Source organism: Syngnathus floridae, chromosome 5, assembly GCF_059516105.1.
Source record: "Syngnathus floridae isolate MCC-2025c chromosome 5, RoL_Sflo_1.0, whole genome shotgun sequence".
NCBI lineage: Eukaryota > Metazoa > Chordata > Actinopteri > Syngnathiformes > Syngnathidae > Syngnathus > Syngnathus floridae.
In genome coordinates this window covers 20,515,797-20,540,026 of record NC_142417.1, presented here as the reverse complement: position 1 = coordinate 20,540,026, position 24,230 = coordinate 20,515,797, and the positions used below count along the sequence as shown (strand labels likewise).

At 46.0% G+C, this 24,230-nt stretch overlaps 1 long non-coding RNA gene across 1 annotated transcript; it reads left to right on the top strand.

Annotated features, from left to right (window-relative positions):
- Positions 1 to 1,388: 1,388 nt before the first annotated feature.
- LOC148398506 (uncharacterized) lies at positions 1,389 to 23,529 on the top strand. The gene is made up of 2 exons (XR_015858660.1): positions 1,389 to 1,498; positions 18,205 to 23,529. It is a non-coding gene; the product is annotated as an uncharacterized LOC148398506 (long non-coding RNA).
- The last annotated feature ends 701 nt before the right edge of the window (positions 23,530 to 24,230 follow it).

Here is a 24,230-nt window from a genome sequence, read left to right as displayed (position 1 = left end):
GGTGTTCATTATTGAAAATCCGTGTCGAGCACAGAAGTCCAACAATAGAACACCGCTCGGGTTCAGATCAGGGGGGCCGTTCCTCCCAATCACGCCCTTCCAGGTCTCACTGTCATTGCCGACGTGAGCATTGAAGTCACCCAGTAGAACGATGGAGTCCCCAGAAGGAGCGCTCTCCAGCACTTCCTCCAGGGACCCCAAGAAGGGTGGGTACTCTGAGCTGCCGTTTGGTGCATAGACACAAACAACAGTCAGGACCCGTCCCCCCACCCGAAGGCAGAGGAAGGCTACCCTCTCGTTCACCGGGTTGAACCCCAATGTGCAGGCGCCCAGCCGGGTGGCAATAAGTATACCCACACCTGATCGACGCCTCTCACCGTGGGCAACTCCAGGGTGGAAGAGAGTCCAGCCGCTCTCGAGAGGGCTTGTACTATATCTAGTCGGAGTTTTTCTGCCTCGCACACCAGCTCGGGCTCCTTTCCAGCCAGATAGGTGACATTCCATGTCCCAAGAGCCAGCTTCTGCAGCCGGGGATCAGACCGCCAAGGTCCCTGCCTCTGGCCGCCGCCCAGCTCACACTGCACCCGACCCCTTTGGTCCCTCCCACAGTTTGTGAGCCCATGGGAAGGGGGACCCACGTTTCCTTTTCGGGCTGTGCCCGGCCGGGCCCCATGGGCGAAGGCCCGGCCATCAGACGCTCGCCTTCGAGCCCCGCCTCCAGGCCTGGCTCCAGAGGGGGGCCCCGGTGACCCGCGTCCGGGCGAGGGAAAATGAAGTCCATTTATTTTACTCATCATAAGGGGCTTCTGTGAGCCGTGCTTTGTCTGGCCCCTCACCTAGGACACGTTTGCCATGGGTGACCCTTCCAGGGGCATGAAGCCCCCAACAACATGGCTCCTAGGATCATAGGGGCACGCAAACCCCTCCACCACGATAAGGTGACGACTCACGACTTCTTTAGTGAAAAAAATATTTTTTTTCAAATTCAAGACATCAATGTTTATTGCTGGTGCACAAAATGAGCCATGCATAAACATCACCTTGTTCAAAGAACATAACCAACACAATGCATGAACTCAAAACAAATTACATACCTGCAAATCAGTGCGACCTTTGGTGTTGCCTTCGCAAGACCAGTTCAGAATCACGAATGTACACAATAAATCAGGTGTGTTCGGACCTCCGCCAAAAATCCTCTGCCAAACCCCTGAGAACGACTCACCGAACCCCTAGGGTTAGGGGTGGCCAACCCGCGGCTCGCAAGCTCTTTGCCTGGTTTCATGCGGCTCTTTTACGTTCATATCAACATTTGTGTTTATTTATTGTTGAGTTCAATATGGTATTTTGGTCAAACGCGCATGCGTGTGAGGTGAAATCCCCCAAAGTAGGAGGGACACACCCATTCGAGGAGTGTCAATTTTGCTCTCAAAATGGCAAGGGAAAATGCACAGCTAAATGAATATATGAAGATGAACACAGGACATTTTTTAAAGAATGGGTAAGTTTATATTTTTTTTGTTGAACGCAATGGCAAGCCATTCTGCCTGATATGTCGGACATCATTAGCGCATTTAAAAGCTTCAAATCTTCAGCGCCACTTCAGCTCACTTCATGCTAATATCGATAAGGACTTTCCAAAAGGGACTGAATTTCGCAAGCGCAAGTTGGACACTTTGAAAAGTCGGGCAGAAAAACAGGTACAGTTTTAAAAAAAAATTACGAAGCACTCAGAGACTGTCACGCTTGCATTGTTTCGACTGGCTCGGAACATTGCACGGCCTAAAAAGCCATACAATGAAGGGGAGTTCGTTAAAAATTCCTCAGTGACGTTATTGAAATACTGTCTCCTGTAAACGACAAACTAAAACAAATGGTCTGTCCCGCCACACATAGTAAGGGAAAAAACACTATTGTAAATTATTATGTTTTTTTTTTTTTTGTGGACTTTGTTGAACTGAGAGTTTGTCTGTGTGAGACAATGCACACAATGTTTATTGTTGAAAATGTGGTCTTTGGTCTGTGGTCTTAGGAGTATAGGAGTCAATTTCTGTCATTATCATGTTGGTGCGTGACTTGATAATGTCACACAATAAATTTGGCTGAGCAGAGGGGTGTGTGTGTGTGCATGTGTGCGCGTGTGTGTGTAAGAGGTGGGGATGTGTGTGTGTGTGTGTGTGTGTGTGCGTGCGTGTGTGTGTGGGGGGGCGTCTGCGTGTGCGTGCGTGCGTGCGTGCGTGCGTGTGTAAGAGGAAGGGATGGGGTGATGTTCATGTGTGCTCGTGTATGATGTGGCTCTTTGCGGTAACACAGTAAAAAATGTGGCTCTTAATCTCTGACTGGTTGGCCACCCCTGCCCTAGGGTTCAATCAAACCCAGGTTAAGAATGGTATTGGTAGCAACGTGATGCCCCTCCAGTTGTCACAATTTTGGAGGTTTCCTCTCTTGGGGAGTTTGACGATCAGGCCCTTGTCTCAGTGTTCAGGTATTACTTCCTTCTCCCAGATGTATTTAAAGAGATCAGTAAGCACATTGGCGGAGGTGTTGAGGTCAGCTTTCAGCATCTCTGCATGAACAGAGTCTATGCTTTCCCATTCCTCAAGGCTTTGATGGCAAGTTTGACCTCTTCCTTACGCTTCCTTGGTCTCGATGTCAAGGACATTTTCTGCTGGTGAGATGTTGACAGGGCAGTTGATTACCTCACGGAAATGTCAATCCATCTCAAAATCTGGTCACTCTCATTAGTGAGGATGTTGCCTTGTTTATCTTTGACAGGGGACGGCTGACTAGTGTACTTGCCTGTGAGCTGCTTGGTGATCTTGTAAATCGTGCTCAACTCGCCCCGTGCAGCTTCACACTCAGCTTTCTCTGCAAGATCCTCAACAAAGGTCCTTTTGTCACTCCTTGCACTCTTCTTTACCTCTCTGTCCTTGTCCTTATAGGCTTTCTGGACCTGCTCATAGAGCCTGGGTGATTTTGTTAACCATTGTTTGTTCCCTCTCAATCTATAGCCCAAGACTTTGGTGGTTGCCCCTACGTAAGACTTTTTGATGTTCTCCCACTTGCCTTGGGTGTCCAAGTCTTCGTCTGCAGGTTTGGTGAGAGCACTGAAGTGCTTCTTCAGTTCCAGGCAGAACTCTTTGTTGGTCTTAGGGCATCTTATTTTGGCTACATCAAGATGTTTCCTTCGTTGACTCCGCTTTTGTGCTTTCCTTAGTTTCAGCTTGATAATGGCTGCTAAAAGGCAGTGGTCACTGTTGACATCGGCAACACGATAAACTCGAACATCTTGGAGAGATCTGCGCCACTTTCTGTTGCTCAAGATGTGATCGATCTGGTTGGTGGTGAAACTGTCAAGTGACTTCCATGTGAGTTTATGGAAAGTTTTGCGTGGAAAGATGGTACCACCGAGGACGCAGTTGTTGGTCATGCAGAAGTCAACAAGACGCTTGCCATTGTCGTTCATCACACCGCACCCATGCTTCCCCATAGCTCTCTCACAATCTGTGTTATCAGCTCCCACCTTGGCGTTGATGTCACCCATGATCACTAGCATGTCATACTGGGGCACTTTAGAGACTATCTTGAAGCGTCTCATACTGCTGGTCTTTTTCCTCCTCCTTTGCTTCATTGATTGGTGTAGAGCAGTGGTGTCAAACTCATTTTTTTCGCGGGCCTCATTGTAGTCATACCTTCTTTCGGAGGGCCATTATGACTGTCAACCCAAATAAATGTATGAGCACTTCATATTATATACAGTAAAAGCTACAAAACAAACTGACAAATAACTCATTTTCAAATCAGACGAGTAAAAACTGGTCAAATATTTAAAAAAATAGATATTATTAAAAGTGAAGACAATTTGCAATTCTAGTAATGACACACGAACTTGATACACAATTTGTCTTCGCGGGCCACATAAAATGATGTGGCGGGCCGTATCTGGCCCCCGGGCCTCGAGTTTGACACCTGTGGTGCAGAGCATTGAATGATGGTGAGCTTTCAGTGCATGGAGTTGAAGCGGGCTTTGATTAGCCTGTTGTCAAGGGGTTCCAACTTGTGTTGACCTTCTCCTTCCAGACTATGAGGGCCACGCCGTGCGTGTATTGATCGGAGTGCCCAGAGTGCAGGATAGTTATCCTGCCATCACTCATTACCTGGCGTCCAGAGCCGGTCCATCAGCATTCACTTATTCCCAGGATGTCCAACCTGTATCTTCTCATTTCACTTGTGACCTGAGCTGTTTTAGATGTGTCGAACATGGTAGAGACTTTCTATGCACCCAGGCGAATTGTAGTTTTGGGTCCCAGTAGGCTGCCTATCATGCTCCTGACATCCTGTTGAAGGCTTTCATCAGGGGCGGTCATACTGCCAATAAATTAGCTAGAGCCTACTGTGAGGTCCATGGTAGTATAGTTCGTAGTCCGTCTTTTTACGAGGTGGGGTTGTTGGCCCCACACCCAACCCCCAACCTGGAGGACCAGGTGTTGATTTTTGTCTGGACTCTACCTGGCATACCTGTCCAACATGGTTGAACCTGCTAGGGGCAGAGCCCCCGTCAGGAGCTATCCGAGTCACAGAGAAACGCAAGGTTCCCCACCAAGACAAGGTAACAGCACAAGGGGAACAGCGTTCCAAGAAGGCTAACGCAAAGTTAGCTACCATAGTAGTGGTGAAAAAAGGAAGAATGTGATGATATCCTTACAATTAAAACTAGAAATCATAAGAAAATATGAGCCCAGAATGTGTGTGAGTGATCTTGTGAAACAATATGGCCTTAAAACCTCGTCAGCAATTTTGACGATCATTAAGCTGAAGGAAGCCCTCAAAGCGGTCAAGCCATCCAAAGGGATCACCATCATCTGTAAACATGTTTATTAAAGAGTTATCGTTGTTTTGTTGGCTGTGGAACAAATTAAACAAATTACAGAGTATTCTTAAAGGAAAATTTGATCCAACATACGACTATTTCAACATATGAAGTAGGTCCCAGAACGAATTAAATTTGTATGTAGTGGTTTGACTGTACTATGTCCACACAAAGGATAAAAGCACACATTTCAAATTAAAAGCACCACACATTTTGCATTATAGATTGAGTTCACTGTCATTGTTGATATGTGGCTCCTTGACCCTACTTTCCCCAGGTCTGGATTATATCTTATTTATATTCAAGATTCAAGAAGATTTTTATTCGCCATGTTTGAGCGTGCCAAACAAGGAATTTGACTTCGGTACATCTCAGCCTCTGTTCAACATTTAGGTGACGAACAACACTCAGGACGTGCGAAAATTGACAAATATTCTCAAACATCCCCTGATCGTAAACTCCCAGGAGGCCAAGTAAAAACTCAAAACTCCTACTAGGGCAAATGAGAAACCTTGAGAAGAGGCCACAGATGGGAGGATCCCTCTTCTAGGATGACCAGGTTGCAATGGATGCAGAGTGGACACATAGTACCCATAATAAAGACCATTCAAAGCAGGATGCAGGATGTTATTGCACAGCAATGACTCTGAGACTCAAAGAGTGGTGTGAGCTGTCTCTGTGTCTGCTGGTTTTGGCGTACAGAGCTCTGTAACGCCGTCCAGAGGGTAGTAGTTTGAACAGACTGCAACCTGGGTGAGAAGGGCCTGTAGAGATGTTATTTGCACGTTTCCTGGTCCTGGACAGGTACAAGTCCTGGATAGATGGGAGGTTGATTCCAATGAACTTTTCTGCAGTCTTGATTGTCCGTTGCAGTCCGTGCTTGTCTTGTTTGGAGGCCGATCCAAACCAGACAGTGATGGAGGTGCAGAGGATAGACTGGATGATGGCAGTATAGAAGGTCTTCAGCAGCTCCTGTGGCAGGTTGAACTACCTGAGCTGTCTCAGAAGGTACAGCCTCTGCTGGGCCTTCTTCCGGACAGAGTCTATGTGGCTGGTCCATTTCAGGTCCCGGGAGATTGTGGATCCCAGGAACTTGAAGGTGTCTGTGGAGAGAATAGTATTACTGCGGATAGTGGGGGGTGAAAGTGGTGAAGGGTCTCGCCTGAAGTCCACTGTCATCTCCACGGTCTTGAGCGGGTTCAGCTCCAGGTGGTTTTGGCTGCACCAATGGACCAGCCGCTCCACTTCCCGTCTGTAGGCAGTCCGATGAGAGTGGTGTTGTCTGCATACTTCAGGAGCTTCACAGGAGCGTAGCGTGAGGAGCAATCGTTAGTGTAGAGAGAAGAGCAGTGGGGAGAGTACACACTCCTGGGGGAGGCCAGTATTGGTGGTCCGGGTGTTGGATGTGATGGTCCCCAGCCTCACACGCTGTCTCCTGTTGGTCAGGAAGCTGGTGATCCACTGACAGGTGGAGGCAGGCACCGCGAGCTGGATGAGCTTCTCTTGGAGGATGTCAGGAGCGATGGTGTTGAACGCCGAGCATACCGTATTTGCCGGTGTACAGGTCGACTCGGTGTATAAGTCGACCCCCTAAAATTCGACGGAAATTTACGATTTTATGATATATCCTTTGTATAAGTCGAGCTCAATTGTTGCATTATATTAAACTTCAAAATTCAATATGCGAAATTTATTGACGAAATGTGTTCAAATTCCGGGAGGCCGTGCGCATGCGGCTGTTTATAAGCACCGCGGAGGAGATCGCGGCCGGCGAGCTCGCGCACGCCACCCGGCACCAACGGGAGGCCGGAAATAGCTCCAAGCCGAGCGGATCGGCACTTTATAAGCACCGCGGAGGAGATCGCGGCGCCTCATTGGACTTCCAGCGGCCGGCGAGCTCGCGCACCCGCCCGGCACATCCGGGAGGCCGTGCGCACGAGCCAAGTGGCCGAAAATAGCCCCCGCCGAGCGGATCGGCTGTTTATAAGCACCGCGGAGGTGGTCGCGGCGTCTCATTCGACTTCCAGCGGCCGGCGAGCTCGCGCACCCGCCCGGCACATCCGGGAGGCCGTGCGCACGAGCCAAGTGGCCGAAAATAGCCCCCGCCGAGCGGATCGGCTGTTTATAAGCACCACGGAGGTGGTGGCGGCGCCTCATTCGACTTCCAGCGGCCGGCGAGCTCGCGCACCCGCCCGGCACATCCGGGAGGCCGTGCGCACGAGCCAAGTGGCCGAAAATAGCCCCCGCCGAGCGGATCGGCTGTTTATAAGCACCGCGGAGGTGGTGGCGGCGCCTCATTCGACTTCCAGCGGGCCGCGCACTCGCGCACGCCGCCCGGTTCAAATTTTCTAAGTGCAACGCACAATGAGATGCATGAGAAACGGCCTTGGTTACCATCACATTTGAAGCGATGAATACGAAGTTAAATTTTATGACTCGGTGTATAAGTCGAGGTCGATTTTTTTCGGTCGATTTTGGATCGAAAAAGGTCGACCAATACACCGGCAAATACGGTAAGTCCACAAACAGGATCCTGGCGTATGTTCCTGGGGTGTCCAGGTGGTGCAGGATGTAGTGCAGTCCCATGTTGACCGCATCATCCACCGACCTGTTTGCCCGGTAGGCAAACTGCAGGGGGTCAAGCAGGGGGCCCGTGACGTCCTTCAGGTGGTTCAACACTAACCTCTTGAAAGATTTCATGACCACAGATGTCATTCAAACCTGGGATGGCAGGCTTCTTGGCCACCGGTACGATGATGGAGCTTTTGAAGCTCAAGGGCACCTCACACAGCTCCAGGGAACGGTTGAAGATCCGCGCAAAGGTGGGTGCCAGTTGTTCAGCACAGACTTTCAAGGAGGAAGGGGACACGCCGTCTGAGCCCGATGCCTTCCTGACCTTTTGTCTCCGGAACATCTGACACACTTCCTCCTCGCGGATCTGGAGTGCGGGCGCGGCTTCTGTAAGAGAGGGAGTAGGTGATAACGAAGATGGAGGTGTGGACAGAGCGGTTGTGGGGGGCTGTGAGTATGTTGATTGTGCTGCAGGAGGTCTTGTTGTGTGGGTGGACCGTTCAAACCAGCAGTAAAACCTGGTTAGCTGGTTTGCAAGCCTTTGGGTTTGCCACAAGACAAGTTGGTTTCTTGAACCCCGTGATGCTCTGCAGACCTTTCCACACTGTTAAGGGATCAGGATTGGCAGAGAGGTGTCTCTCCAGTCTCTCCCCGTAACACCTCTTGGCTTTCCTGACCTCTCGGTTCAGTGTGTTCCTGGTCAGCTTGAACAGGTCCCGGTCACCACTCCTGTAGGCCTTCTCCTTGGCCTCCTGAGGTTCGGTGTAAACCAAGGTTTGTCGTTGTTGTACGCGCAGAAGGTCTTAGTCTGCACACACAGATCCTCACAAAAACTGATGTATGATGTGACGGTGTCAGTGAGTTCATGCAGGTCTGAAGTTGCAGCTTCAAAAACTCCCCAATCGGTGCAGTCAAAGCAGGCTTGGAGGTCCTGCTTTGACTCCACTGTCCACCTACTCACAGTCCTCACCACAGGCTTCGAAGTTTTTAATTTCTGTCTGTAGGCCGGGATCAGATGAACTAGACAGTGGTCCGAGAGTCCAAAAGCTGCACCAGCCACAGAGTGGTACGCATCCTTTATTACGGTGTAGCAGTGGTCCAGTGTCTGTGCCCCTCTGGTGGGACACGTTATGTGCTGTCTGTATTTGGGGAGTTCGTGTGCGAGGTTCGCCCTGTTAAAATCACCCAGAACAATGATTAGTGAGTTTGGTAGAAGTTTCTCCAAGTCTGTCACCTGGTCAGCCAGCATCTGCGTGGCTTCACTCGCACGTGCGTGTGGTGGAATGTAAACAGCTGCCATGACGATCGAGGAGAACTTCCGTGGTGAATAGAACAGCCTGCAGTTTATGAAAAGTGTTTCTAGGAGAGGGCTGCAAGACTCTTTCAACTCCGTGACATCAGTACACCAACGTTCATTAATATAGAAACATAGACCACCCTTTGATTTTCCGGTGAGCTCCACGCTGCGGTCTGCCCGCAATAGCCGAAACCCAGCTAGCTCCACGGCATGGTGGGGGGTGCGTCCGTCAAGCCACGTTTCAACAAAGCACAGCGCAGCGGATCTGCTGAAGTCCGTGTTCCTTGAAGTGAGAAGCAGCAGTTCGTCCATCTTGTTTGCCAGGGAGCGGACATTCGCTAGATGAATTGATGGTAGGGGAGAACAGAGCCCTCTCTGCCTCAGCTTTACAAGGGCTCCGGCGCGTTTGCCACGCTGCCGCCTTCGTCATGCTAGCTTGTATAGCACTGCCGCTGTGGCTAAAATCTCTGTCAAACAGCCTGGATCAGAGAAAACTGGAGAGAAAGTACCAGGAGAAGACTGTCAGATGCTTAACAGTTCTTCTCTGGTAAAAGTGATGTACAGCAGAAGACACAGAAAACACACAAAATAAGACAAAGTAGCAGAGGGCGTCTCGCCGTGGGGGCTATCCACGGCGTCATCATGTTATGTTAAAAAGCAATTACATTAATAAAGCTTGCAAATATACTTTTAGATATTTGCACTAAATTTAGTCTTGGTAGGTTTTACTCATGGGTCTGAAGGTTATATATTTTTTTCATTTTTCCAAACACTTTAAGGACATCTGTGCCATGTTTGAATAAAACATTGTCACGCTTCAGCAACCAAGTATTTACGTAGGTGACAGCCTGCTGCTTAATGGCATCCCTGCAAACAAAAGCCTTGTCCGGTCAGCAATTTGTGTACATTCGCTCTCCTTCCATCATGCTTTCTTATGGCTGTTCAAACAGCTTGTATAAATAGCAGAGTTTGCTTCACAAGCTGAGTGTACAATGGGGACTGAGCTTTTTCTGGTTGTAATACTTAATGGGGAATACCATTCAACAGAGCACAATGTAGTCAGGTGGGTGAATGGAAGATTAGAAGGCTAACATCAGATGCCCCCAATCTCTTTTTTTGTCACAGACTGAACACATCATTTCATACATAAGATAGCAAATCTGCTGTACATAGTTACATTTAAGGGACAGTGTGTAGAATGTTTTGAATATTCAATGTTCATTCATTAAAATAAAATTCCAACAATATGCAATTTCAACAATATGCAACATTTTTTACAATAATGACCACATCAACACACAGTTTTTGCGATTTTCCAGTTTGAGATTCACTTAATTCAACACATTCAAATCACATTGGGCACATTCCCGAACTTGCCAAATTCAAAAATTTCACGTTTTCACTTTTAAAATTTGCACAAAATTTTGCAAAATTTTACTAAATTCAGTTTTTCACTTCTAATTTCTACATTTTTCCACCGATTCAACCCGTTCCAACTTGCAATTGTTCATCTTTTGCCTACCTATTCCACACCTTCCCACTTACCAAAATTTCCAAATTTTCAATTTTGAAATTCACACCAAATTTTCCAAAAATATAGTTTTTCCCTTCTAATTTCTACATTTTTCAACCGATTCAACCCATTCCAACTTTATTCACTTTGTTCACCTTATGCTTACCATATTCACCCCCTTCACCCCCACTTCCACAATTCAACCCTTGACCCCCACTTCCAGAGTGGCGGCCATCTTGGATTGACCCTGAAGTGCCCCAATAAACCCGGAATGAACTGGAAGTGCAATCAAACCGGAGTTGACGCCGAATGAACCGGAAGTGACCTCAGGTAAACCGGAAGTGACCCCAAATCAAACCGGAAGTGACCCCAAATCAAACTGGAAGTGACCTTTTTAAACCGCAAGTGACCTTTTTAAACCGGAAGTGACCCAAATAAACCGCAAGTGACCTCAGCTAGACCGGAAGTGCCTCTAATCAAACCGGAAGTGACCAAAATAGACCGGAAGTGACCCAAATCAAACCGGAAGTGACCATATTTCAACATTAAATGCCCTAAATACCTACATTTAAGCTAACTTTTGCAAATTTTGCCCAAATAAACCCGTTTCAAAATTTTAAGCCGAAAAGTGAACCTCCTGAAGCCGTTTTTTTCCTTTTGTTCCAAATTTCAAAAAATTTTGGCGCAATTGCTTTTTCTTTTAATTCCCATTCATTCTCTATGGGGATTCAAGATTTGCTCTAACTTCTACATTTTTTAACCGTTTCAACCCGTTCCAACTTTCAACTGTTCATCTTTTGCCTACCTATTCCACAACTTCCCACTTACCAAAAAATCCAAACATTCAAATTTGAAATTCAACCAAATTCTCCAAACTATAGTATTACACTTCTATTTTCCACATTTCTCAAGAAATTCAACTCATTTCAACATCATTCGGCATCATTCCCCAAGAAGTGATTCAAAGTCTTCGCCTTCACACGCAATTTCTCCAGAAATTGCATTTTCTAGTTATTATTATTAGATTTTATTCCCGCCACATTTTTGTCCCGCTCTCCTTCCACATAATTCATCCGATTCACTCCGTTCCACTTTTGACGTATTCCAAATATTCACGAGATGAGCGCTTCCATTTTTCTCGTTCCGAAAATTTTCCGATTTTGCAAAATTCGCGAATTTACGACAAATTTTTCCCCATTCATTCTTAATGGCAGATTCGACATTTCACAGTTATGTTATTCCACTTTTAAATTCACCTCATTCAGCACATTCAAACCACATTCGAAATGATTCTCGACATTCCCAAAATTGCCAAATTCAAAAATTTCACGATTTCACGTTAAAAATTTCGACTAAATTTCACGTAATTTCGTTTTTCACCTCTAATTTCTACATTTTTCAACCAATTCAACCCATTCCAACTTTCAACTCTTCATCTTTTGCCTGCCTATTCCACAACTTCTCATCTACCAAAAATTCCAAATTTTCAAATTTGAAATTCAACCAAATTCTCCAAAATTTCATTTTTCTACTCTAACTTCTACATTTTTCAACCAATTCTACCCATTCCAACTTTCAACTGTTAATCTTTTTTCTACCTATTCCACAACTTCCCACTTACCAAAAATTCCAAACTTTCAAATTTGAAATTCAACCAAATTCTCCAAAATTTGTTTTTTCTACTCTAATTTCTACATTGTTCAACCGATTCAACCCATTCCAACTTTCAACTCTTGATCATTTGCCTACCTATTCCACAACTTCCCACTTACCAAAAATTCAAAATTTAAAATTCAACCAAATTCTCCAACATTTTGTTTTTCTACTCCAATTTTCTGATTGTTCAACCGATTCAACCATTCCATCTTTCAACTGTTCATCTTTTGCCTACCTATTCCACAACTTCCCACTTACCAAAAATTCCAAATTTGAAATTCAACCAAATTCTCCAAAATTTTGTTTTTCTACTCTAATTTCTACATTTTTCAATCGATTCAACCCATTCCAACTTTCAACTGTTCATCTTTTGCCTACCTATTCCACAACTTCCCACTTACCAAAAATTCCGAATTTGAAATTCAACCAATTTCTCCAAAATTCCGTATTGCACTTCTATTTTCCACATTTCTCAAGAAATTCAACTCATTTCAACATCATTCGGCATCATTCCCCAAGAAGTGATTCAAAGTCTTCGCCTTCACACGCAATTTCTCCAGAAATTGCATTTTATACTACTAATAATAATGTGGATATATGACACGGGTCGCACATCACTGTATAGGATGCTGACATGTCTCATGTAGGGTGGCTGGATGGACTAACTCATGAAAGATGAGTGACGATCTGGCGGTGTGGTAGAGTCTGCGGTGGTGAGTCGAGGGCTTCAGCGCTCGACCTGGGATGTTGTCCGGGCCTGCTGCCTTACGGGTAGCAGCAAGTGTCCTCCTCACGCTATCGTTTTGCAGTAACGGATGATCCACTCAATTACTATGGTAATTGTTATAACACCGTAACCCTTACTAATAGCGAAATGAGGCAAGTTACCATATTTTCTGGACTATAACTCGCACCAGAGTACAAGTCGCACCAGCCATAAATTGCATAATAAATTAGGAAAATAATAATAATGATAATAATAATAATAAATAAGTCACACTGGAGTATGTCACATTTTGTGGGGTAATTTACACCAAGAACAGACATGTCATCTTGATAGACAATTTAAAAGAAAAATAGAATAGAGGTAACAACAAGCCAAATAATTGTATGGTATACTCACGTTACATAACATATAAACAACGACCTGAGAACGTGCCTGGTATGTTAACTTAACATATTAAGAATTATTCAGATAACTAGCATAAACAATATGCGAACTAGTGTACCAAACCATCTGTGTCACTCCAAATCACTAAATCCAATGAAATCTTCATCCTCGGTGTCATTTCTAAACAACTCCACTAACACCGGAGGCAGAAGATGAGGCGCTTATATCTTCTACGTCGCTTATATCAGACTCATCAACACAATTATCAACACAGGCCTAGAGCGCCCTCTTGTAGTTCACTGTGAAAATAACATGTGAAATTATATAATAAGTTCCATGCATCCATCTTCTTCCGCTAATCCGGGGTCGGGTCGCGGGGGCAGCGGCTTTAGGAGGGACTCCAGACTTCCCTCTCCCCAGCCAGTTCATCCAGCTCATTCCAAGGGATCCCAAGGCATTCCCAGGCCAGCTGAGAGACTCTCCAGTGCGTCCTGGGTCATCTACGGGGTCTCCATTCTTACATTTTATAATAATGTGTCCACAATATAAGTCACACCCATGAAAAAAACTGTGATTTATATTCCATGAAATACTGTACTTATACTGCTTAGAACGTGGTGACACACAATGCAAAAATGTTCGTTGCTAATGCTATTATAGTTTTTCAGTAACGGATGATCCACTCAATAACTAACGTATTTTTCGGACTGAAAGTCGCTCAGGAATATATGTCGCGTTAGCCATAAAATGCACAATAAAGTGAAAAAAAACATATATAAGCCGCTCCGGAGTATAAGTCGCATCTTGGGGGAAATTTATTCGACAGACTCCAACACAAAGAACAGACATGAACGAGCAACAATAGGCTAAAGGATAGGTATGCTAACATGACATAAACACAAACGAAGAGCTGAGAACGGGCCTGACATAAAATTCAGAGTTATTCAAATAACTATTACATAAATAACACGTTTATAAAACCATCTGTGTCACTCCAATTCATTAAATCCATTAATCGTCCTTTATGTAAACGATGCCGCATATGCGCCGCACCGCTGACGTCAGACTCGTCGTGAATTGCAGTTCTAAATATTCCACAGACCCACATAATATATAAAGTATATATCAAATAACTATCATATGAACAACAACATTATCAAACCATCTGTGTCACTCCAAATCATTAAATCCGTCGATCAAACTCCTCGTCCTTTGTCAACAATGCTGCGCGTGCGCCGCTGACGTCAGCCTCGTCGTTATTCCATCGATCTATTATATAACTATATTGTAGCGTTAACAAAGTACCAGGAAAGACGTGGGTTTGGTAAACGGCTCTTTATTTAACAAAACAAGAGTTCAACGAGCCAACAACTACTGAACTGTAATGATAAAAACATATACAAGTTGCTACCCAAAATAAAATATATCAAATAACTATAACATAAATAGTTCACCGCCACACGGCCCCAAGCACCGGCGTCCACTTCCAGGCGTGTGGCGGCGTGGACTTCCATCCCCGGAGGTGGCACTTCTAGCCGCGGAGGCGGCTGGGAACTCCGTAGAGTAGGACCGGGCGTGCGTAGGAGCAGTGTCCGACCCCCATCCACCGTCCCCGGACAGCCAGCTGCCGAGCGCCGGCCCCCAACTTCCAGCCACGGAGGTGGAAGAGAGCTCCATAGAATAGAACAGGGCGTGCGTAAAAGCCATGTCCGAGCCCCATCCACCGTCCCCGGACAGCCAACCGGCCCAGCGCTGGCCCCCTGACTTCCATCCACGGAGGTGAAAGAGAGCTCCGTAGAGTAGGACCGGGCGTGCGTAGTAAAAGCCATAATAGTTTTTCAAATCTTCTCACTCCAAATCATTAAATCCTTCAAACTCTTCGTCCTCCGCGTCACTTACAAACAAAGCCACTAATGATGCCGGTGGTACGTGGGCCCCTTCGTCATCTTCGTCATCCCGTGATCAAATCCTTTGTCCTTTATGTAAACAACCACCGCGCTGCGCCACTGACGTCACTTGCAGTTCAAATTACAGTAATTCCTTGCTACATTGCAGTTCGTTTATTGCGGTTTCACTTTTTTTTTTTTAATTTTGAAAATTTGTGAGAAAAAAATCACATATAAGTCGCTCCTCAGTATAAGTCACCCCCCACCCAAAACTATGGGGGAAAAAAATGCGACTTATAGTCCAAAAAATACGGTAATTGAGTAAATATTATAACACCACTACCGTTACTAACAGTAAAATGTGTCCCGTTACTTATGCTGCTTAGAACGTGTTGACACGCAATGCAAAAACCTCCTTCTTTCCGCGGGCTAATTTTCATCCATCATGTCTGTGTATTGTCTCTCTGGACTGGAATCTGTTTGCTTCTACTCTGCACCTGATTTCTTTTGAAAAAAGTAGGAGATATCACCTTTCCTCTTTGTTCTGCCCGATTTTCTATTCAAAATACAGTAATCTCGCGCTACTTTGCGATTCACCTATTGTACATCGCAGATTTTTATGAAAACAAATATTGCGGATATATTCGGTGCATCGCGGCTTTTTGCGGTGTCACTTGGAGCGTGGGGGTCTGCCCATATGACTTCACAGCACACTATTTGCCGGTAGGAGATCAGGGCTTCATCTCAATTACCTACTATGTTCGTCCACTTTGTTTGTGTCACCAGAATCACCTCGCGCTGGGCTGTGGGGGCGCGTCAGCTGGTCAGCACCGCAAGAGCGGAGCGGAGTCGTGACGCTTTAAAATGTTTTAATAAGTGTTTAAAATACAATAACGAATTTAAAAGTACAATTGAGTATCGAAATAAAATTATAAAAGTCTTTTGGGGATGCGCTTGAGCTGGACCGCAGGGGCAGAGAGGAGCCAGACACGTTCACACTTCAAAAAACCTTCATAGAAGTCTTGTGTGGCTAATGTAACAATAAATTTACTCTTCTTTATTTTCTCATTTATTTAAATAAATAATGATTCTGCAAGTTAGTTTTAAATTTTACAAAAATGTTTAAAAATACAAAAAAGTGTTTAATAAAAATAAAGTGTATAAAACTACAATACAGGTTCGTAAAAGTCTTGTGCGGGTATTGTAACAATATATTTACTCTTTTCTTTATTTTCTTATTTCTTATTTATTGAAATAAATAAGAAGAGGCGGCTCGGTGGCGCACTGGGTAGCACGTCCGCCTCACAGTTAGGAGGGTGCGGGTTCGATTCCACCTCCGGCCCTCCCTGTGTGGAGTTTGCATGTTCTCCCCGGGCCCGCGTGGGTTTTCTCCGGGCACTCCGGTTTCTTCCCACATTCCAAAAACATGCTTGGTAGGCCTAGGTGTGAGTGTGAGTGCGATTGGTTGTCTGTCTCTGTGTGCCCTGCGATTGGCTGGCAACCAGTTCAGGGTGTCCCCCGCCTACTGCCCGATGACGGCTGGGATAGGCTCCAGCACGCCCGCGGCCCCCGTGGGGACTAAGCGGTTCAGAAAATGGATGGATGGATGAAATAAAGAATGTTTATGAAACGGGCGTTTCAGTGGCGCACTTGTTAGTACAGGGGTCAGGAACCTATGGCTCACGAGGCAGATATGGCTCTTTTGGTGACTGCGTCTGGCTTGCGGACAAATCTGACATTTGTTTACACAATTGAAGTCATAAATAATGTTGTTACTATATTAGCAAAGTAAAAAAGAGACCTACTGAAATCAAAATGTTAAATTAGCTTTCAAAATATAAAATATGATCACATTTGCAATCCATCCCATCTGTTTTCTACCGTTGAAATCCAGTGTCATCTTAGCCAATCGATGTACAGAAGGGTGATGCCAGGTCGGACAAAAAAAGTTCGATTTTTATTGGACAATATGGTGCCAACGGGGTCGTGAGCGGTAAAATTCCATCTGCTTTATTTAAAATTCCAGCTAGCCAGCTGGTGTGTGCCAGGCAAGCAAGAAAGATGGTGAAGAGAAAAAAAGATGACGATTACTGAACATTTCAGAGTGGACCGAAGAATTCGTATTTGTGGAGAGACGAGGCTCTGCTATGTGCCTCATGCAATGACAAAATTGCATCAATGGAACGCTGCAATATCAAGCACCACTTTGAGACACGACATGCAGAAAGAAAACGTGTGAAGAGCTCCACAGGAAGGTCCAAGCTAGTCAAAAGCAACTCCGTTATGGACCAGACAAGGTGACTTTAAGTCAGCTAGTTTTGCTGGCACATTAGCAATTGTGAGGAACAGAAAGCCATTCACTGATGGCGAGTATTTCAACATTTATGCTTGATGTAGCAAATGAACTTTTTGATGACTTCACGGATGAAAAAGAGATACTCATACGGATAAAAGACATGCCTCTGTCAGCAAGAACCGTTCACAGTCGGGCCATAATGATCGATGAGAGCCGCAACGCCTGCATGAAGCTCAACCTCACCGCATATCAACCAGACTACAAAGCCATCAGCAAAACGATGCAGCCCCAGAAGTTTTTTTCTAGACTTCAATATAAAAACGTCATTAAAAAGAATACATTAGTACACTCAAAAAATCGTTGGTCTTAATTAAAATACATGCATTTAATTGTATTTAGCCTATTGTTTTTTTGTATGGCTCTAATGGGAAATTATTTTTAAGAAATGGGCATTTATGGCTCTGTCCGCCAAAAAGCTTCCCGACCCCTGGGTTAGTACATCCGCCTCACAGTTAGGAGGGTGCGGGTTCGATTCCACCTCCGACCCTCTCCGTGTGGAGTTTGCATGTTCTCTCTGTGCCCACGTGGGTTTTCTCCGAGCACTCCGGTTTCCTCCCACATCGCAAACACGTGCTTGGTAGGCCGATTGAGCACTCCAAATTGCCCCTAGGTGTGAGTGCGGGTGCGGATGGTTGTTCGTCTCTGTGTGCCCTGCGACTGGCTGGCAACCGGTTCAGGGTGTCCCCCGCCTACTGTCCGATGACCGCTGGGATAGGCTCCAGCACGCCCCCGTGGAGACAAGCGGTATAGAAAATGGATGGATGGATGTTTATGAAAATCAGTTTGACTTCAAAACTTTTACTTAAGTGTTTAAAAATACAAAAAGCATTTAAATTTTAAGATGGTGGCGCGCTCAGACGCTGCGGCTCACAGCTCTCCCCTTCAGTGTTTGTTTTTACGTTTTCTGTGTGTTTATTTGTGAACTTTTTGTATTTTTGCTTCGGCAGTACACCCCAACAGCTGACAAGACCTCGTAGACATCGGCTATCGACACAAGACTGCCATCTCCAGGGAATTTCAATACAGCCACAACATCCCGGACGAACTAACAAGACTGCCGGACTCTTCGTGGATTGTTGTCGGGACTGGAAAGCAGCGCAGGCGGAGGAGGGAGAGGAAGCAGAAGCGGGGCCGCAGGTCCAGCCTCCTGCTAAGGCTAAAGAACTGACTGCACAAGCCACCCCTCCCGAGTCTGTACCGCACCAACGCCAGATCCCTCACCCAGAAGACAGTAGATCTGGAACTACAACTTGCGGGAAATTGCTATGTTCGTGACTGCTGCGCCCTCATCATCACGGAGACCTGGCTGAACCCAAAGATCCCCAATGCTAGCGTGCAGCTAGCAGGCTGTTCTCTACACCACTGGGATCGGACTGAGGTACTCCGGCAAAAGTAGAGGTGGGAGGCCCTGTATCTACGTGCATGAGGACTGGTGCAACAACAGCAGCATCATAGTGAAGCACTGCTCCACCGACATTGAGTAACATGTCTGTTAGATGCCGGCCTTATTTTCTACCGGGAGAGATAACAGTGGTGATCATCACAGCTGTTTACATCCCGCCAAATGCTAACGCTAGCGCGGCGCTCTCTCTCCTGCTGAACACCATCAGTGAACAGCAGCGGGCCCACCCATGTGTCGTATGAGCATGTGAAATTCGTTGCTGTGAAGTCTCGATATGAAGCTGTGACAGTGACTGTGATGATTGTATTTAAATCAGGATTTTTTAAAATACATTTAATAGCCCAACTTATGAGGGTTAGGGTTTTCAAATATGCTGTGATGACTGTGAAGGAATAGGCTGCAGTGAAGCACAAGAGCAGAATTATCGTTGATAGTATTCCAGGTTTTTTTTCGCGGACTTCCGGGGGCCGCTAGATTGATCGTCGCTCTTCGGACACAAAGTATGGCAGCGGACCAAGAGGTTTGTACGGCTTCGTGCACCAACTGCACCCTTCTCTTAGAGAGGTTGTCTCTGCTAGAGGGACGTGTCCGCCAGTTAGAGCAGAATAGTGCGATAACAGTAGTTGCGGCGGACACAGACGCGGGCTGTAGTCAGCCCGCTAGCCCGGTTAGCATTAGCCCCAAGCGGCTTGCTAATCACGATGAGCCAGGTAAGACGCATAGCCGTCCAAAGTCATCTCGGTCTACTGGCCCTCGCACTTTGGTCATAGGTGACTCCATTACCCAAAACATTACGCTTAAAAATCCAGCCACGGTAATGTGTATTCCTGGGGGCAGAGCACCCGACATAGAAGCTAATCTTAGGGAGCTGACTCGCAATAGGCCTAGTCAACAGCGTAGTTCCACCAACACTAGCTACTCGGACATAGTGATACACGTCGGCTCCAATGATGTTAGGATGAGACAATCAGAGATCACAAAGAAAAACATAGCGAGGACTTGTGATCTTGCCAGAAAGATGAGTCGGCATCGAGTATTTGTCTCTGGCCCCCTGCCTGGGAGAGGCACTGATGAGAGGTTTAGTAGATTAGTCTCCCTTAATCGATGGATGGCTGGGTTCTGTAAAAAGCAGGGACTGTATTTTATAGATAACTGGTCCTCCTACTGGGGCCGCCCCGACCTGCTGAGGAAGGACGGCCTTCACCCTAACCGTGAAGGCGCCTTCACTCTTTCTAGGAATATAGATTACTGTTTGAGCCACTCATGACAGGTCACTTTAGAGCAGGCCAGGGCACAGGTGATTAGACCACCTGTGAGGATGGGTTTGGAGTCTGTTAAGTTAAAGTTAACTCGCGCTAGGCTAGACTTTCAGCATACACATAGCTCCTCGTGTAGACTAGAACGCGACAGTTTAAATAATGCTGCAGTACACATAAACACACTTTCTACTGGGGTAGTAGACAAATCCAATCACTCCGTCCCGACCGGTCTTGCTGATGATACAGTGCCTGTTTTAGATAACTTCGTTTCATCCCACCGCGCTAATAAACTTTTGAGAGGTGATGTTAGGCCTAGAGAACACAATTTTACTCGCATCCCGTTTACAAATCCTTCGATAGATACGCACCCTGATCGACCGATTACACTTAAACTCGGTTTTATGAATATTAGATCGCTTCATACGAAAGCAGTTCTCCTTAATGACCTTATCATGGAACATAATCTAAACGTTTTTGGTCTTTGCGAGACCTGGTTAAAACCTAATGAACTGCTGCCACTTAACGAGGCCTCGCATTTTTGTGAGCTCGCATGTGGCGCGTCCTCGAAAAAAGGGTGGGGGTGTCGCCCTCATCTCAAATTCTGAGCTTAGATTTAGGCCTCGCTCAATTCACGTATTTAAAACATTTGAAGTTCTCATTGTGCGATCCACTGCTTTACCGTCATTCTATCTTGCTGTTATTTACCGTCCACCCGGGGCTGACTCTGGCTTCCTTTGAATTTTCAGAATTTGTGGCTGATCTAGTGACAAATGCAGATAATATAGTTATCATGGGTGATTTCAACATCCACATGAATTCACCGTCAGAACCACTGACTTCGGCATTTCAGACTTTAATCGATACGTTTGGTTTTACGCGAGCCGTACAGGCAGCAACGCATAAGAATGGAAATACCTTAGATCTGGTATTATCCCGGGGACTAGCAACCTCAAATATAGCAGTACTGCCATACACTACTGTTCTGTCTGATCATTTCTTAATAAAATTTGAAATTTTAGTTTCTTGTCAAAGACAAGAGAGCAATCAGAATTATAGCAGCCGTAATTTTAACTCCATGACTGCAACTGCGCTATCTGAGTTACTGTCGCCGGCAACCGCCATGTTTCCCGCATACAGCGGCTCTATTGATAATCTTACAAATGAATTCAATGCGACATTATTAAAAGCCATCGACTCTGTGGCGCCGCTACGTCTGAAAACTCGCCGTAGATGGCCAACTCCGTGGTTCACAGATGAAACACGTACGCTTAAACAGTTATGTAGAAAGCATGAGCGCAGATGGCGTTTAACCAAACTTGAGGTTTTCCATCAGGCATGGAAGGACAGCCTCCTGAAATATAAAGATGCGCTTATCTTAGCAAAAACTCGTTATTTTTCGCAAGTCATTAATCTCAATAAAAACAATCCTAAATACCTATTTGATACAGTGGCAAAGCTAACTCTGCGCCAGCCGACACCCGATAGCTCCCTCCACTCAGCTGAGGAGTTTATGAAATTTTTTGCTCAAAAGATTGAGTCCATTAGGGACGAGATCAAGAATACCATTCCAATCGCTCCGCCGGTTACTAGCGCTGGGGATCATGCAATAAAGTCAAAGTCAAAGTCAGCTTTATTGTCAATTTCTCCTCATGCCAGACACACAAAGAAACCGAAATTTCGTTCCCCCCTATCCCACGGTGACAAGACATGGCCCACAACAGACAAACAAGTAAACAAGTATAACAACAGCGTGCTGAATAAATAATGAATAAATAACACAACAAATAAATAAATAAGAGGAGCAAAAAAAGGAGCAAGTGAGCGTACAGCAGACATTCCAGAAAATAGCGCAACAGTGCCGCACGCTACGCAGAAGGGGGTAGCGAGTTCAGGGTCCTAACAGCCTGGAGAAAGAAGCTGTTGGCGAGTCTGGTGGTGCGGGAGCGCAGGCTCCTGTACCTCTTCCCAGAGGGCAGAAGGTCAAACAAAGAGTGAGCCGGGTGACTCACATCTCTCGCAATCGAGGTTGCCTTGCGGGCGAGATGGGAGGTGTAAATGTCCTTCAGGGAGGGGAGCGAAGCACCAATAATCTTACCAGCCGTATTCACTATGCGCTGCAGGGCCTTCAAGTTCTGTTCAACTTGAACCCTCTCAAATTTTAAAAGTGTGTCCCTTGAAATGCTTACAAAATTGGTTAGTGCGGCTAAACAAACAACATGTTTACTCGACCCGCTTCCAGCCAAACTACTTAAAGAATTATTTCCAATTTTAGGACCGTCCGTCTTAAATATAATCAATCTGTCTGTTTCCTCTGGGATAGTGCCAACAGCCTTTAAAACCGCTATTATTAAACCGCTACTTAAGCGAGCAAATCTTGACCCGGACTGTCTCAGTAATTATAGGCCAGTTTCAAACCTCCCATTCATAGCAAAACTTCTTGAAAAAGTAGTAGCGCAGCAGCTTATTGATTACATGGTCGCTAATAATCGATATGACTCTTTTCAGTCTGGTTTTAGAGCTAATCATTCCACAGAGACAGCACTTGCTAAAGTGACTAATGATCTCCTCATAGCTATGGATTCAAATACGTTGTCTGTATTGTTACTACTCGATCTTAGTGCTGCCTTTGACACTGTAGACTACGATATTTTATTAGGGCGTCTTAAAAGTTCTCGAGGCGTGCCTTGCAGAGATCAAGCAATGGATGTCTCTCAACTTCCTTCGTCTTAACCCAGGTAAAACTGAGATGTCAAAAGTTTACAGTTAGTGCAAAATGCCGCTGCGAGGCTGCTCTCACGGTCAAGAAAATTTGATCACATTACCCCAATATTAGCCAAATTACATTGGCTCCCGGTCCATTTAAGATGTGACTTCAAGGTTCTTCTACTAACCTATAAATCACTGCATGGCTTAGCGTCGTTCCTTATGTTCCGTCTCGTAACCTTCGTTCGCAAAACTCTAGTCTTTTATTTACACCGAGGGCCAAGAAAATGTCTGCAGGTTCTAGAGCTTTCTCTATTCAGGCTCCAGAGCTTTGGAATGCCCTACCAATGGATATTAGAACTACTACCTCAGTAGAAACATTTAAGACACGTTTAAAGACACATTTCTATGAGATGGCCTTTAACTAACTTGGAGTGGCCGATTTGGCCGGAGTTTGTTTTGTTCTCTCTGCCCACCCCCTCCCTGGCTGGGGAGGGGGTTAGGTGGCGCAAAAGCTGATAGCGGCTAGCTGGATTCTCGGGGACCAATTCAAGATGAAGAAACTGCAGCTCAACCTCCTTGAAGACACTGCCAGGACAATCGAGGGCACCTCCGACATCCATTTTTTCATTGATTTTCATATTATGTATTACTTGTGCCCTCTCTGCATCCATTATACCCTGGTGATCCTGAAAGGGGGATCCTTCCATCTGTGGTCCCTTCTCAAGGTTTCTCATTTTCCCCTGGCAGGGGTTTTTTGAGTTTTTCCTTGCCCTTTTGGGAGCTTATGATCAGGGGATGCTTTGAGAATAATTGTCAATTTTTGGCTATGTGAAGCCCTTTGAGACTGTTTGTGATTTAGGGCTATACAAATAAACTTGACTTGACTTGACTTGACATGAGCAAAACGGTTTTGAAAAGAGATCTTACGGAGGCCACGAAAAAAGGTTCTCCAGCCTTATGGCAGGGGATGCTTCTATCAAGATGGCGGCGCGTGCACACGCAGCGGCCACTCTCTGTCCTGTCAGTACGGTGATTTGTTCGTCTAATGAGTGTTCGTCCAACAGTGTTATGTGTTCGTCTCGTCATGCTTTATCGTGCTACAAGTACAGCAGGCAGGTTCTGCTCGACATCGGCAGAAGTGGGTTTTGTGGCATTCTGGACTTTGAAGCGGCGACATTAAAGGCGCTCAGTCCTGAAACGTCGCCGACCTCGCCCGCTATTCCTACCCCGGTTGGGAGCCGTCGGAGACGGTGTGCGAGGAGGCAGAAGAGGGGCAAGCGCGGAGGAGTCCGGGCCAGGCTGGCGGCCAACCCAGCTCGCCCGGCGGTGCCCTCCATTCTTCTGGCGAATGTTCGATCGCTGGACAACAAAATGGATTACGTTCGCCTGCTGAGGTCTACGAACCGGACGGTGCGGAACTGCTGTGTGCTCGTGTTCACGGAGACCTGGTTGACTGACAACATTCCGGACTCTGCCGTGCATCTGGAGCGGCTAGCGTGGTATTGGGCGGACCGTGCCATTGTACGAGGGGGAAAGTCGCGAGGAGATGGACTATGCGTCTACATCCGAGAAGAATGGTGCCGGGACTCTGTGGTGGTATGTAAGC